This window comes from Eumetopias jubatus, unplaced genomic scaffold (assembly GCF_037043125.1).
Source record: "Eumetopias jubatus isolate StellerSeaLion01/CBP00866 unplaced genomic scaffold, mEumJub1_p1.0 scaffold_14, whole genome shotgun sequence".
Taxonomy (NCBI): Eukaryota; Metazoa; Chordata; class Mammalia; order Carnivora; family Otariidae; genus Eumetopias; species Eumetopias jubatus.
Window position 1 is genome coordinate 15195929 of NW_028274820.1, and position 17832 is coordinate 15213760.

Genomic DNA, 17832 nt, shown 5'->3' on the forward strand with positions numbered 1-17832 from the left:
TCCGCAGAAATCGCTTGAGATATCTGGAACCTTGGTTGAGATTTTACTCCAACTCTGGTGAGCTCTCTTGGAATTCGGGGTATTTTCCTCCAAGTCTCGCGAGAGCTCCTCCAGACCTTGGAGACATCAGTACAAATCTCGTGAGATCTCGTGGATATTGAGCGAGATTTCAATCTTTATCTCGTGAGACCTCATGGACATCAGGCGAGAATTTACCCCAAATCTCGTGAAATCGCATGGACATCGGCTGAGATTTCACTCCAAATATCTTGGGATCTCATGGACATCGGGCGAGATTTCACTCCAAATCTCCTTGAGGTCACAGGGACATCGGGCGAGATTTCACCTCAAATCTCCTGAGATATCATGGACTTTGGGTGAGATTTGTCTCCAACTGTCGCGAGATCTCTTGGACTGTGGGTGAGCTTTGACTCCAGGTCTCGTGAGATCTCATCCAAAACATGGAGACGTCAGTGCCAATCGAATGAGATCTCATGGATATTGAGTGAGTATTCAATCGAAATATCGTGAGATCTCATGGATATCCGGCGAGTTTTGACACCAAATCTCGTGAGATCCCATGGACATCGGGTGCGATTTCAGTCCCAATCTCACGAGATCTCATGGATATTGGGCGAGACTCACTCCAAATCTCCTGTGGTTCTAATGACATGGCGCGAGGTTTCAAGAAATCTCGTGAGATATCAAGGCCCTTGGTCGAGATTTCGGTCCAAATCTCGTGAGGTCTCAATGACATTGGGTGAGAGTTCATGACAAATCTCGGGAGATATCAGGGACCATGGGCGAGATTTCACTCCAACCCTCATGAGGTCTCTTGGTCTTTGGCGAGATTTAACTCCAAGTCTTGTGAGAGCTCCTTCAAACCTTGGAGACGTCAGTGCCAATCTCCTGAGATCTCATGGCTATGGATGGAGATTTAATCTAAATCTCGTGAGATCTCAAGGACATCAGGCGAGGTTTTACTCCAAATCTTGGGAGCTGTCATGGACATCGGGTGAGATATGTCTCCAAAACTCGTGAGATAATGGACCTTGGGCCAGACTGCACTCCATAGGTCCTGAGGTCACAATGACATCGGGCGAGATTTCACTACAAAACTCGAGAGATATCAGGGACCTTGGGCAAGGTTTCACTCCTAATCTCGTGAGATAGCAGGGACCTTGGGCGAGATTTCACTCTCAATCTCGTGAGATCTCTTGGAGTTCGGGCGAGATTTGATTCCAAGTCTCGTGAGATCCAATCCAAGCCTTGGAGACTTCAGTCCCAATCTCGTGAGATCTCCTGGACATTGGGCGAGATTCAAATCCAAATCTCGTGTGGTCTCAATGATATCGGGTGAGATTTCACACCAATTCTCGTGAGATCTCATGGCCATCGGGCGAGATATTCTTGCACATCTCGTGAGATCTCATCACAACTTGGAGAGCTCAGTCCAAATCTCGTGAGATGTCATGGATATTGCAAAAGTTTTCACTGTAAATCTCGTGAGATCTCATGGACCGCGGTCGAGATTTTACTTGCAATCTCTTGAGATTTCCTGGATGTCGGGTGAGATCTCATTCCAAATCCCGTGAGATCTCATGGACATCGGGCGCGAATTCACTCCAAAACTCGGGAGATGTTATGGACGTCGGGTGAGATTTCCCTCCAAATCTCGTGTGATCTCTTCGAAATCTCACTGGAACAGGAACCAGCAGTTGTGGTCTAGGGCTCACACCTGTTGAAAGGGAAGCTAAACAGCCCGACACAGGTGTTGGGTAGTAAGAAGGGCAGGTGTTGGCATGATCACTGAGTATTATCGGCAACTTAGGAATCATTGTTGAGCACTACGACAGAATTCTCGGCTGTTCTATATGCTGTCTAAATGAAAAAATACAATAAAAAATAAAAAGTAAACCGATGAACCTAAGGGAAATGGAAGGAAAAATCAAATAAGACAAGACCAGAGAGGAAGACAAACCGTAAGAGTATCCTAACTCCAGCTAACAAAGTGAGGGTTGCTGGAAGCAAGGTGGGTGAGGAATGGGGAAAGTGGGGAATGGGCATTAAGGAGAGTACTTGTAATTAGCACTGGGTGCTATACACAACAGATGGATCGCTAAATTCTAACCCTGATCCTAGTAACGCGCTCTAGGTTAAATTGGTCGTATTTAAATTCTTTTTCTTGGAAGAACTCTGTTAACATTTGGAGTCCCGATGCACTTGAAGTTGCCCAACGGACGGTGTTTATATATGGGCTCTGCCATGGGTATTTAGAAGGAGCTCTCCTTATTTCTGGGCTCAAAGAAAATGAAGTGACACCTCTCATTTGGGGACTTGGTCGCATTTTCATTTAAATTGTTGATTTTTGGCCATCCATCCAGACAATTCCAAAACCTTGTTGAATTCCTAAGTTTAGCTTTACATTCAAGGAGCCAGGGGATTTTCCTCCCATAGGCCGTACCCAGGGATTGCTGGAAAGTTCACATCCTTGTCCTGTGCAAGGAGAGAGTCTCAGGGTCTGATATCCTAAAGGAAGATTGCCCTATTGCTCCTGAGCTGCTTCTGAGCTCTCGGGGCATAAGCCTGCTGAATGATAGCCAGCTTCTAGTTCTCCCCTAGATGATTGAGGTGCCATTATGCTGAAGATTAGACAGGAAGCAGCACAGTAAGAGCCCTTTCAAGGAATACTACACCAAAGGCCTGCTTTGGAACACTTGAACATCAGCCAAGAGGACAAAAGCGTCACCCTCATTTGCTTCTGTGTCACCCCATGCACGGTAAGGTCCATTTTAAAAACAGAAAACAAAACCAAGAGCAGACTTTCCGCTTTCTGAAGGAGGAATGCCGGCCTCTTAATGACAGGGCTCCCAAGTGCAGGGCAGGAACGTTGACCTTGGCCCAAGCCCACAGGTGTACGCTTTCCCTGCGGCAGACTGCTTGCCAGCAGACTGTGCTTTCTTCACATTAGCCCATTCTCATCGCTAATGAAGAACGTTGGCCTTCCATGCATCATTTTCCACCCTCTAGCTCTTTTTTCAATCTAAGATTGCCCTGGGCGTCATTCCGATCCAGTGTCTCAGAGTAATAGCCTCTATTTAAGAAGGTCCAGCTAAGTCCTTGTGACTGTGGGAGAGATTGGGGCACGTTGCCCCTTGTAACGGGCTTTCAGAACTATGGGGACCTCAGAGCTTAAGCCATTTGGACGTGCCCTGCGAGGAATGTTTCTGTGCAGGCTTGGCCCCAGGTTTTTAGAGGGACTGGGCCTCCTTTCTTGGGTAAAAGGAAATGAAGTGACACACTTCCTAACCAGATGTATCCTAGTCCCAATTGTATTGTCAAATTTCGGCCTTCACTGGAATCATTTCCATGCCCTTGCCGATGCTTTTTAAAATTTAGAGCTGGTTTACGCACGGCGAGGAGGGGATTCTACCCAAGCAGCCAGGACCCAACGATTGGTCGTGAGTTCCTACTTCAGTCCTGTGCTCAGTCAGCCTCTCCTTATGTGATAGCCCAAAGGAAAGGAAAGGTGGCTCTTCTCTCCTTGACCTTGAGATGCCCTCCTTTTGAGGAAGAGAAGTTCACCCATATGCTGCATGCTGGAGCATCTGGTACGTTCAGGAGGTGCCCTTTCCAGGACTATAGCACCAATGCTTGCATCTGAAACCTTGAGCATCAGCTGGGAGTCCCATTAGTATAGCTGAATGACTGCAGCCTCTATCCATTCATGGGAAGGGCAAAACAAACACACCCACAACCACCACCAGCACCACCACAACACTACTGCCAAATTTCCCTCTCATTTTAAGAGAAGAACGCAGAGTTCCTGGTGACAGGGCTCCCAGGCCTAGACCACGGTTTCCCTTTCCCCAAGGCCGCAGTGGTTTCTCATTCCTGGGAATGAAAATTGGGTGGCGAGGAGATGGGCCTAGTCACCTCAATCTAAACATGGTGTCTCATCGCATCTCTAATCAACACATTTGGCCCAGGATTTACCCACTTCCACCCTCTTGCTGTTTTTCTGCCGAGGTTCCCCTTGTGGGCCTTGTGCTCCAGTGTCTCAGAGCAATATCCTGTTCATGCAGCTAGAGGATCTGGAAGATTTTTTGTCACTGTGGGGACGTGTTGGCCACAGAGCCCCATGGGAATGCTGTTCAGAACTATGTTGGCCTGAGGAGGCCTAAGGCATTGGAAGCCTGCAAGCAGTGAATGTCTGTGCGTAGGCATGGCCAGAAGACTCATTTCTTGCGGGAGGGGAAAAAATTAGATGTCTCATTACAGTTTTATCTCACTTAAAATGGCCCTGCTTATATACATTCCTGTAGTCTCGCAGATTGTTGATGTCGCTCCTGGTACACATTCCAACTGGAAGGTGCTTTTCCTCACAGCAGCGCCTAGGATTCCTGGGGAGTTCCCTGGCCCTCTTATCCCTGAGCTTGTGGTGTGGCTCCCTTGGGTAAGTGTGTAGACAGGTAGGAAAGGCACCTGCCTCCCTAGCTCGGTGAGATGCCTCCGTTCTGGACAACCTAGTTCGAAATAGCGTTCAAAGAATGGAAACGGACAGAGAGGCAATGCGGACTTTCCTAGAGTTGAGAATAAACCAATGTTGAGACGAAAATACCTAGCAAAACCTGTTAGTCTCTGGGATCAGAAAGGCCTGTTGGCTTTGGCAATGGGAAAACTCCAGGGCCTCCCCCTGGGAGCCACAGAAACAAGAGGCCTTCATTCTTCCTTGGTAAAGAGTGGGAAATCTCCTGGAATCGGATGTCACTCCTGCTGCCTTTCCGTCTGTGGCGGGGAGGGGGGACACAACAAAACCAGAAACGCTTTAGTGTTAGCAGACTGGTTCTCCCAGCTGATGATGCGTTTGGAAGTAGCCATTGGAGGAGCATTCCTGGCACGAGCTCTTTTTCCACTGAGGAGGTCCCGGAGCACACCGCGCATGTGTCAACTGTCTGCTCTTCCGAACGAAGGCATCTCTGGCAGCCAGGGGAGGGAGAACAGCTGGCTGCCAAACAGAGCATTTCAAAGATCGGGACAAGAACCAAGCACTCCGAGGCAGAAGGGGAAACGTTCCTTTCGGCTCTCAGACACATTGCTCTCCCCTAGCACAGGATCTCAATGGGAACCTGCACCAACCGTGTGTGTATGGTGGACACACGGGTTGTGAGATGCCACCCAGAGTATTCCTCCATGTGAAACAACGTAGCTACCAAATCAGCAAGAGGATGGGATGGCTTCAAGGAAAACCAAAGTTCAACTCTTCCAATGGGAATGAAAGTTATCTGAGAGTGAGGTGTCTAACTTCAGCTCCCCTTGCCCCAGAAATGGAGGCAAGCTCCCTCCCAAACCCTCTGGCCATGCCTACACCCAATCTCTTGAGCTTTCTCCAAGGAGAGGAAAGTTTCTGACATTGGAGGTTTTCCGCCATTTCCATCAGTGTCTTGAGGCAGCCGTGATTCAGAGGTGGCAGGCTGCAACTCCCAGCTGCGGATCCAATGTTTGGAATGGGTGTTTGGAGCATTATTCCTTGAAGAAAGCTATTTCTGCCCTCAACAGGCCCTAGAGCATAGTAGGCCGTCCACATCCCATCTGTTCTTGAGAATGAAGGCATCTCCACCACCCAGGAGCCAGTATGGCAAGCTAGACCCCCATCTCTGTGCGTCTTCAGCCGGCCAAGTACCAAGTCCTCAGGGCCAGAAGGGCAAACATTTCTTTCAAAGAGGAGACTCTGGTTGTCTTAGCTTAGGAGAGGTCCAGAGTGGGAACTCACCACCAATCCCTGGGTGCTCTAAAGGTGAGTCACAACACCTTGGCCCATGAAGGTGCCCGTAGCCTTTGTTCAACAAACAGGCAAGGCCATGGGAAACAGCACAAAGAGTGCCAGAGTCCCATGTCAACCGCAAATGGGACACAAAGTGACTAGCTCACTCTCCTAACAGGTTGGCACTTTTGGGAATAAGAATCAGCTGTGGACTTGGCTTCAGGGAAAGTGCCATGTGCCACCCCAGGTAAGCTTTAGCTCGAGGCCTGTCTTCCTCCTCCATAAAGGGAAGGGATGCTCCTGGTGCTGGCTGTTATTTGCCCTTTTCCATCAGTGGTTAGAGGTAGCAGTGATTCAGGGGTAGCCTGTTGGTTCTGCCACCTGACGACCAAGTATTGGGAACTGATTCTTGGTGCCATATTCCTTGAAAAATTTTGTGTCTGCACTGACCAGGTCCAGGAACACGATGCCCTTGTGGTGATGGTCTGTTCTTCAAAATGAAGACATCTCAATCATCCAGCGGATGTGGGGAAGCCGGCTAGGAATCACGGCACTTAGCTGGCCAAAGTCCAAGTGCTCAGGAACAGGAGAGCCATACTTCCCTTAGGACGTCAGCTCTTGCTTAGCATGGGATCACGCTTGGAACTGGCCACCCGTCCCTGGGTGCTGACTGCGTGTGGGACAGCACGATGGCCTCTGATGGCGACTCAAGTTCTTGTTCGAACAAAGGGCAAAGGGGACGCCTGCATGGCTCAGTCGATTAAGCGTCTGCCTCCGGCTCAGCTCATGACCACAAGGTCCTGGGATCGAACCCTGCATTGGAAATGCACGTTGGAACAGCCGTTTTGGGAAACAGAGTGGAGCTTCCTCAGAAAATTCAAAACAGAGCTAGCTTTTGACCCAGCAATTGCTCGCCTGGGTATTTGCCCCAAGACACAGGTGGGGTGAAAAGAAGGGCCACATGCACCCCAATGTTCATAGCAGCAAGGTCCACACGAGCGAACCCGTGGAAAGAGCCGACATTCCCTTCAACAGATGAATGGAGAGAGATGATGTGGTCCATCTCTACAAGGGAATAATACTCACCCATCAGAAAGGATGAATACCCAACTTTGTCATCAACATCGATGGGGCTGGGGGAGAGCATGCTCAATGAAATTGGCCGAGCAGAGAAAGCCAATATCATAGGGCTTCACGGATTTGTGGAACATAAGGAATAGCATGGAGGGCGTGAGGAGAAGGAAGGGAAAAATGAAGGGGGGCAAATCGGAGCGGGAGACGAACCATGAGACGGTACGGACTCCAAGAAATGGAGGGTTTTAGAGGGGACGGGTGGATGGATGAGTTAACCCAGTGGTGGGTATAAGGACGGCAGGTATCGAATGGACCATTGGGTGTTCTAGGAAAACAATGAACCAGGGATCCCAGATCCAAAACGAATGATGTACTGTATGGTGAGTAAAAGTACAATTTATTAAAAGACCAAGAAAGCGCTTCTCTCTTCATGAAACAAGATGGTAGTTGAAATATGCATTCCCTCACAGTGTGATATCTGAGAGTTAAGTAGTTGGCACCTTCCTTTGGCTTCCACGCATACATTTGTAAGCATCCTCTCTTCCTGGAACGAGAATGCTTCATGAAAAAAAAAAAAGGATTTCAAACCACGAAGTGTGTCTACTAAACTCACAACCCCAGTGTAACTAAAGGAAAGATACCTCTGTCCTATCCCGACCTCACGTGAGCCTTGGGATCATCTCACAAGATTGAGATTTCACTCCAAATCTCATGAGATCTCATGGAACTGGGGCCAGATTTCACTCCACATCACCTGAGGTCACAATGAGATCGGGCGAGATTTCACTACAATTCTCGTGAGATAGCAGGGACCTTGGGCGAGATTTCCCTGCAACGCTGGTCATATCTCTTGAGTTTGGGTGAGCTTTTACTCCCAGTCTGGTGAGGTCTCATCCAAAACGTGGACACGTCAGTGCCCATCTCATGAGATCTCATGCATATTGAGCGAGATTTCAATCTCAATCTCGTGAGATCTCATGGACATCGGGCGAGATTTCACTCCAGCTCTCGTGAGATCCTTTGGAATTCGGGGATCAATTCCTCCAGGTGTTGAGAGATCTCATCCGATCCTTGGAGACTTCAGTCCAAATCTCATGAGATCTCAGGATAGTGAGGGAGAATTCACTCTATCTCTCGTGAGAAATCATGGATATCAGGCGAGATAATTCCAACACTCGTGAGATCCTATGGACATCGGGTGAGAATTCTTTCCAAATCCCGTGATATGTCATGGACCTTGGACCTGATTTCACTCCAAATGTCGTGTGGTCTCAATGACCTCGGGCAGATTTCAGTCCAAATCTCGGGAGATATCAGGGACGACCGTGGGCGAGCTTTCAACCTAAACCTCGCGAGATCTCATGGACATCGGGCGAGATTTGCCACCAAATCTCCTGAGATCTCATGGACCTCGGTTCAGATTTCACTCCAAATCTCATGAGATCTCATGGAATTTAGGCGAGATTTCACTGCAAACCTCCTGAGCTCACAAGGAGATTGGGCGAGATGTCACTACAAATCTCATGAGATCTAGGGACCTTGGGCGAGATTTCCCTCCCGCTCTCGTGAGATCTCTGGAATTTGGGCGCGATTTTACTCCCAGTCTTGTGAGATCTCCTCCAAACCTTGGCGACGTCACTGTCAATCTCGTGAGATCTCCTGGGTATTGAGCGAGATTTCAATCTCAATATCGTGAGACTGATGGGCATCAGGTGAGATTTTATTGCATATCTCGAGAGATCTCAGAGACATTCGGGTGAGATTTCACTCCGAATATCCTGAGGTCCCAATGACATCGGGCGAGATTTCACGACAAATGTCGTGAGATATCAGGGAACTTGGGCGAGATTTCACTCCAAATCCCGGGAGATCTCTTGGAATTCAGCTGAGATTTTACTCCATCTCTCGTGTGCTCTCTTCCTCATTTGGAGACCTCAGTCCAAATCTCTGGAGATCTCATGGAAAATAGGTGAGATTTCACTCTAACTTTTGAGATATCGCATGGTCATTGGGCGAGATGTTCCTCCAAATCTCGTGAGATGTCATGGACACCGGGCGAGAATTCCCTCCAAATCTCGTGAGATGTCACGGACTTTGGGTGAGATTTCTCTCCAAATGTCGTGAGATCTCTTGGACTTTGGGCGAGATTTTACTCCAGGTCTCATGAGCACTCGTCCAACACTTGGAGAGGTCAGTGCCATTCTCGTGAGATCTCATGGATATTGAGTGAGGATTCCATCTAAATCTCGTGAGATCTCATGGACATCAGGTGAGATTTCACTCCGAATAGCCTGAGGTCACAATCACGTTGGGCGAGATTTCACCACAAATCTCGTGAGATATCAGCGACCTCAGGCGAGATTTCAATCCAAATATCGGGACGTCTCAATGACATTGGGCGACAGTTCACTAAACTCTCGTGAGATAAAAGGGACCTAGGGCGAGATTTCACTCCACCTCTCGTGAGATCTCTGGGAATTCGCGGATAGTTTACTCCAAGTCTCGTGAGATCTCATCCAATCCTTGGAGACTTCAGTCCAAAACCCGTGAGATCTCAGGATAGGGAGCGAGAATTCAATCTATATCTTGTGAGCACTGAGGGACATCAGGCGAGATGACTGCAAATCTTGTGAGTACTCACGAATATCGGGTGAGATTCCACTCCAAATCTCCTGAGGTCTCAATGAGCTCGGGCAGATTTCACTCCAAATCTCGTGAGTTATCAGGGACGCGGGGCGAGGTTTCAATCTAAATGTCGTGAGATCTCATGGAAATCGGGCGAGATGTGACACCAAATCTCCTGAGATCGCAGGGACATCGACTGAGATTTCACTCCGAATCTCATGAGAGCTCATGGATGTTGGGCTCGACTTCACTCCAAATCTCCTGAGGTCCCAATGAGTCCAGGCGAGATTTGACTACAGATCTCGTGAGATAGCAGCAACCTTGGGCAAGATTTCTATCCAAATCTCGTGAGATCTCAATGACATCGGGGGAGATTCCTTCCAAATCTCGTGAGATATCAAGGACCTTGGGCGAGATTTCACCCCAACTCTCGTGAGGTCTCCTGGTCTGTGGGCGAGATTTGACTCCCATCCCGTTAAATGTCCTCCAAACCTTGGAGACGTCAATGCCAACCTCGTGAATTCTCATGGATACGAGCGAGTTTTCCATCTGAATCTCGTGTGATCTCATGGATATCGGGCGAGATATCCCTCCAAATCTCGTGAGATCTCGTGGACATTGGGCGAGAATTCACTCCCAACTCCTGAGTTCCCGATGACTTCGGGCGAGATTTCACTACATATCTCGTAATATTCAGGGACCTCGGGCGAGATTTCAATCCAAATCTCGCGAGGTCTCAATGACATCGCGTGAGATTTCACTACAAATCTCGCGAGATATCAGGGAGTTTGGGCGAGATTTACCTCCAACTCTCACCAGGACTCTTGGACGTTGAGCGAGACTTGACTCCACGTCTCGGAGATCTCATCCAAACCTTGGAGAATTCAGTCCAAATCTCATGAGATCTCATGGATATGGAGCGAAATTTCAATCTCAACCTCGTGAGATCTCATGACATCAGGAGAGATTTGACTCCAAATCTCGTGAGATCTCACGGATATCGGGTGAGATTTCTCTGCAAATCTCGTGAGATCATGGGCATTGGGTGAGATTTCACGCCAAATCTCTTGAGGTCACAATGACATGGGGCGAGATTTCACTATACTTCTCTTGAACTATCAGGGGTCTTGGGCAAGATTTCACTACAAATCTCGTGAGACATCAGGGACCTTGCGCGATATTTCACTCCAAATCTCGTGAGGTACCAATGACATCGGGCGAGATTTCCGCAGAAATCTCTTGAGATATCTGGAACCTTGGTTGAGATTTTACTCCAACTCTGGTGAGCTCTCTTGGAATTCGGGGTATTTTCCTCCAAGTCTCGCGAGAGCTCCTCCAGACCTTGGAGACATCAGTACAAATCTCGTGAGATCTCGTGGATATTGAGCGAGATTTCAATCTTTATCTCGTGAGACCTCATGGACATCAGGCGAGAATTTACTCCAAATCTCGTGAAATCGCATGGACATCGGCTGAGATTTCACTCCAAATATCTTGGGATCTCATGGACATCGGGCGAGATTTCACTCCAAATCTCCTTGAGGTCACAGGGACATCGGGCGAGATTTCACCTCAAATCTCGTGAGATATCATGGACTTTGGGTGAGATTTGTCTCCAACTGTCGCGAGATCTCTTGGACTGTGGGTGAGCTTTGACTCCAGGTCTCGTGAGATCTCATCCAAAACATGGAGACGTCAGTGCCAATCGAATGAGATCTCATGGATATTGAGTGAGTATTCAATCGAAATATCGTGAGATCTCATGGATATCCGGCGAGTTTTGACACCAAATCTCGTGAGATCCCATGGACATCGGGTGCGATTTCAGTCCCAATCTCACGAGATCTCATGGATATTGGGCGAGACTCACTCCAAATCTCCTGTGGTTCTAATGACATGGCGCGAGGTTTCAAGAAATCTCGTGAGATATCAAGGCCCTTGGTCGAGATTTCGGTCCAAATCTCGTGAGGTCTCAATGACATTGGGTGAGAGTTCATGACAAATCTCGGGAGATATCAGGGACCATGGGCGAGATTTCACTCCAACCCTCATGAGGTCTCTTGGTCTTTGGCGAGATTTAACTCCAAGTCTTGTGAGAGCTCCTTCAAACCTTGGAGACGTCAGTGCCAATCTCCTGAGATCTCATGGCTATGGATGGAGATTTAATCTAAATCTCGTGAGATCTCAAGGACATCAGGCGAGGTTTTACTCCAAATCTTGGGAGCTGTCATGGACATCGGGTGAGATATGTCTCCAAAACTCGTGAGATAATGGACCTTGGGCCAGACTGCACTCCATAGGTCCTGAGGTCACAATGACATCGGGCGAGATTTCACTACAAAACTCGAGAGATATCAGGGACCTTGGGCAAGGTTTCACTCCTAATCTCGTGAGATAGCAGGGACCTTGGGCGAGATTTCACTCTCAATCTCGTGAGATCTCTTGGAGTTCGGGCGAGATTTGATTCCAAGTCTCGTGAGATCCAATCCAAGCCTTGGAGACTTCAGTCCCAATCTCGTGAGATCTCCTGGACATTGGGCGAGATTCAAATCCAAATCTCGTGTGGTCTCAATGATATCGGGTGAGATTTCACACCAATTCTCGTGAGATCTCATGGCCATCGGGCGAGATATTCTTGCACATCTCGTGAGATCTCATCACAACTTGGAGAGCTCAGTCCAAATCTCGTGAGATGTCATGGATATTGCAAAAGTTTTCACTGTAAATCTCGTGAGATCTCATGGACCGCGGTCGAGATTTTACTTGCAATCTCTTGAGATTTCCTGGATGTCGGGTGAGATCTCATTCCAAATCCCGTGAGATCTCATGGACATCGGGCGCGAATTCACTCCAAAACTCGGGAGATGTTATGGACGTCGGGTGAGATTTCCCTCCAAATCTCGTGTGATCTCTTCGAAATCTCACTGGAACAGGAACCAGCAGTTGTGGTCTAGGGCTCACACCTGTTGAAAGGGAAGCTAAACAGCCCGACACAGGTGTTGGGTAGTAAGAAGGGCAGGTGTTGGCATGATCACTGAGTATTATCGGCAACTTAGGAATCATTGTTGAGCACTACGACAGAATTCTCGGCTGTTCTATATGCTGTCTAAATGAAAAAATACAATAAAAAATAAAAAGTAAACCGATGAACCTAAGGGAAATGGAAGGAAAAATCAAATAAGACAAGACCAGAGAGGAAGACAAACCGTAAGAGTATCCTAACTCCAGCTAACAAAGTGAGGGTTGCTGGAAGCAAGGTGGGTGAGGAATGGGGAAAGTGGGGAATGGGCATTAAGGAGAGTACTTGTAATTAGCACTGGGTGCTATACACAACAGATGGATCGCTAAATTCTAACCCTGATCCTAGTAACGCGCTCTAGGTTAAATTGGTCGTATTTAAATTCTTTTTCTTGGAAGAAATCTGTTAACATTTGGAGTCCCGATGCACTTGAAGTTGCCCAACGGACGGTGTTTATATATGGGCTCTGCCATGGGTATTTAGAAGGAGCTCTCCTTATTTCTGGGCTCAAAGAAAATGAAGTGACACCTCTCATTTGGGGACTTGGTCGCATTTTCATTTAAATTGTTGATTTTTGGCCATCCATCCAGACAATTCCAAAACCTTGTTGAATTCCTAAGTTTAGCTTTACATTCAAGGAGCCAGGGGATTTTCCTCCCATAGGCCGTACCCAGGGATTGCTGGAAAGTTCACATCCTTGTCCTGTGCAAGGAGAGAGTCTCAGGGTCTGATATCCTAAAGGAAGATTGCCCTATTGCTCCTGAGCTGCTTCTGAGCTCTCGGGGCATAAGCCTGCTGAATGATAGCCAGCTTCTAGTTCTCCCCTAGATGATTGAGGTGCCATTATGCTGAAGATTAGACAGGAAGCAGCACAGTAAGAGCCCTTTCAAGGAATACTACACCAAAGGCCTGCTTTGGAACACTTGAACATCAGCCAAGAGGACAAAAGCGTCACCCTCATTTGCTTCTGTGTCTCCCCATGCACGGTAAGGTCCATTTTAAAAACAGAAAACAAAACCAAGAGCAGACTTTCCGCTTTCTGAAGGAGGAATGCCGGCCTCTTAATGACAGGGCTCCCAAGTGCAGGGCAGGAACGTTGACCTTGGCCCAAGCCCACAGGTGTACGCTTTCCCTGCGGCAGACTGCTTGCCAGCAGACTGTGCTTTCTTCACATTAGCCCATTCTCATCGCTAATGAAGAACGTTGGCCTTCCATGCATCATTTTCCACCCTCTAGCTCTTTTTTCAATCTAAGATTGCCCTGGGCGTCATTCCGATCCAGTGTCTCAGAGTAATAGCCTCTATTTAAGAAGGTCCAGCTAAGTCCTTGTGACTGTGGGAGAGATTGGGGCACGTTGCCCCTTGTAACGGGCTTTCAGAACTATGGGGACCTCAGAGCTTAAGCCATTTGGACGTGCCCTGCGAGGAATGTTTCTGTGCAGGCTTGGCCCCAGGTTTTTAGAGGGACTGGGCCTCCTTTCTTGGGTAAAAGGAAATGAAGTGACACACTTCCTAACCAGATGTATCCTAGTCCCAATTGTATTGTCAAATTTCGGCCTTCACTGGAATCATTTCCATGCCCTTGCCGATGCTTTTTAAAATTTAGAGCTGGTTTACGCACGGCGAGGAGGGGATTCTACCCAAGCAGCCAGGACCCAACGATTGGTCGTGAGTTCCTACTTCAGTCCTGTGCTCAGTCAGCCTCTCCTTATGTGATAGCCCAAAGGAAAGGAAAGGTGGCTCTTCTCTCCTTGACCTTGAGATGCCCTCCTTTTGAGGAAGAGAAGTTCACCCATATGCTGCATGCTGGAGCATCTGGTACGTTCAGGAGGTGCCCTTTCCAGGACTATAGCACCAATGCTTGCATCTGAAACCTTGAGCATCACCTGGGAGTCCCATTAGTATAGCTGAATGACTGCAGCCTCTATCCATTCATGGGAAGGGCAAAACAAACACACCCACAACCACCACCAGCACCACCACAACACTACTGCCAAATGTCCCTCTCATTTTAAGAGAAGAACGCAGAGTTCCTGGTGACAGGGCTCCCAGGCCTAGACCACGGTTTCCCTTTCCCCAAGGCCGCAGTGGTTTCTCATTCCTGGGAATGAAAATTGGGTGGCGAGGAGATGGGCCTAGTCACCTCAATCTAAACATGGTGTCTCATCGCATCTCTAATCAACACATTTGGCCCAGGATTTACCCACTTCCACCCTCTTGCTGTTTTTCTGCCGAGGTTCCCCTTGTGGGCCTTGTGCTCCAGTGTCTCAGAGCAATATCCTGTTCATGCAGCTAGAGGATCTGGAAGATTTTTTGTCACTGTGGGGACGTGTTGGCCACAGAGCCCCATGGGAATGCTGTTCAGAACTATGTTGGCCTGAGGAGGCCTAAGGCATTGGAAGCCTGCAAGCAGTGAATGTCTGTGCGTAGGCATGGCCAGAAGACTCATTTCTTGCGGGAGGGGAAAAAATTAGATGTCTCATTACAGTTTTATCTCACTTAAAATGGCCCTGCTTATATACATTCCTGTAGTCTCGCAGATTGTTGATGTCGCTCCTGGTACACATTCCAACTGGAAGGTGCTTTTCCTCACAGCAGCGCCTAGGATTCCTGGGGAGTTCCCTGGCCCTCTTATCCCTGAGCTTGTGGTGTGGCTCCCTTGGGTAAGTGTGTAGACAGGTAGGAAAGGCACCTGCCTCCCTAGCTCGGTGAGATGCCTCCGTTCTGGACAACCTAGTTCGAAATAGCGTTCAAAGAATGGAAACGGACAGAGAGGCAATGCGGACTTTCCTAGAGTTGAGAATAAACCAATGTTGAGACGAAAATACCTAGCAAAACCTGTTAGTCTCTGGGATCAGAAAGGCCTGTTGGCTTTGGCAATGGGAAAACTCCAGGGCCTCCCCCTGGGAGCCACAGAAACAAGAGGCCTTCATTCTTCCTTGGTAAAGAGTGGGAAATCTCCTGGAATCGGATGTCACTCCTGCTGCCTTTCCGTCTGTGGCGGGGAGGGGGGACACAACAAAACCAGAAACGCTTTAGTGTTAGCAGACTGGTTCTCCCAGCTGATGATGCGTTTGGAAGTAGCCATTGGAGGAGCATTCCTGGCACGAGCTCTTTTTCCACTGAGGAGGTCCCGGAGCACACCGCGCATGTGTCAACTGTCTGCTCTTCCGAACGAAGGCATCTCTGGCAGCCAGGGGAGGGAGAACAGCTGGCTGCCAAACAGAGCATTTCAAAGATCGGGACAAGAACCAAGCACTCCGAGGCAGAAGGGGAAACGTTCCTTTCGGCTCTCAGACACATTGCTCTCCCCTAGCACAGGATCTCAATGGGAACCTGCACCAACCGTGTGTGTATGGTGGACACACGGGTTGTGAGATGCCACCCAGAGTATTCCTCCATGTGAAACAACGTAGCTACCAAATCAGCAAGAGGATGGGATGGCTTCAAGGAAAACCAAAGTTCAACTCTTCCAATGGGAATGAAAGTTATCTGAGAGTGAGGTGTCTAACTTCAGCTCCCCTTGCCCCAGAAATGGAGGCAAGCTCCCTCCCAAACCCTCTGGCCATGCCTACACCCAATCTCTTGAGCTTTCTCCAAGGAGAGGAAAGTTTCTGACATTGGAGGTTTTCCGCCATTTCCATCAGTGTCTTGAGGCAGCCGTGATTCAGAGGTGGCAGGCTGCAACTCCCAGCTGCGGATCCAATGTTTGGAATGGGTGTTTGGAGCATTATTCCTTGAAGAAAGCTATTTCTGCCCTCAACAGGCCCTAGAGCATAGTAGGCCGTCCACATCCCATCTGTTCTTGAGAATGAAGGCATCTCCACCACCCAGGAGCCAGTATGGCAAGCTAGACCCCCATCTCTGTGCGTCTTCAGCCGGCCAAGTACCAAGTCCTCAGGGCCAGAAGGGCAAACATTTCTTTCAAAGAGGAGACTCTGGTTGTCTTAGCTTAGGAGAGGTCCAGAGTGGGAACTCACCACCAATCCCTGGGTGCTCTAAAGGTGAGTCACAACACCTTGGCCCATGAAGGTGCCCGTAGCCTTTGTTCAACAAACAGGCAAGGCCATGGGAAACAGCACAAAGAGTGCCAGAGTCCCATGTCAACCGCAAATGGGACACAAAGTGACTAGCTCACTCTCCTAACAGGTTGGCAATTTTGGGAATAAGAATCAGCTGTGGACTTGGCTTCAGGGAAAGTGCCATGTGCCACCCCAGGTAAGCTTTAGCTCGAGGCCTGTCTTCCTCCTCCATAAAGGGAAGGGATGCTCCTGGTGCTGGCTGTTATTTGCCCTTTTCCATCAGTGGTTAGAGGTAGCAGTGATTCAGGGGTAGCCTGTTGGTTCTGCCACCTGACGACCAAGTATTGGGAACTGATTCTTGGTGCCATATTCCTTGAAAAATTTTGTGTCTGCACTGACCAGGTCCAGGAACACGATGCCCTTGTGGTGATGGTCTGTTCTTCAAAATGAAGACATCTCAATCATCCAGCGGATGTGGGGAAGCCAGCTAGGAATCACGGCACTTAGCTGGCCAAAGTCCAAGTGCTCAGGAACAGGAGAGCCATACTTCCCTTAGGACGTCAGCTCTTGCTTAGCACGGGATCACGCTTGGAACTGGCCACCCGTCCCTGGGTGCTGACTGCGTGTGGGACAGCACGATGGCCTCTGATGGCGACTCAAGTTCTTGTTCGAACAAAGGGCAAAGGGGACGCCTGCATGGCTCAGTCGATTAAGCGTCTGCCTCCGGCTCAGCTCATGACCACAAGGTCCTGGGATCGAACCCTGCATTGGAAATGCACGTTGGAACAGCCGTTTTGGGAAACAGAGTGGAGCTTCCTCAGAAAATTCAAAACAGAGCTAGCTTTTGACCCAGCAATTGCTCGCCTGGGTATTTGCCCCAAGACACAGGTGGGGTGAAAAGAAGGGCCACATGCACCCCAATGTTCATAGCAGCAAGGTCCACACGAGCGAACCCGTGGAAAGAGCCGACATTCCCTTCAACAGATGAATGGAGAGAGATGATGTGGTCCATCTCTACAAGGGAATAATACTCACCCATCAGAAAGGATGAATACCCAACTTTGTCATCAACATCGATGGGGCTGGGGGAGAGCATGCTCAATGAAATTGGCCGAGCAGAGAAAGCCAATATCATAGGGCTTCACGGATTTGTGGAACATAAGGAATAGCATGGAGGGCGTGAGGAGAAGGAAGGGAAAAATGAAGGGGGGCAAATCGGAGCGGGAGACGAACCATGAGACGGTACGGACTCCAAGAAATGGAGGGTTTTAGAGGGGACGGGTGGATGGATGAGTTAACCCAGTGGTGGGTATAAGGACGGCAGGTATC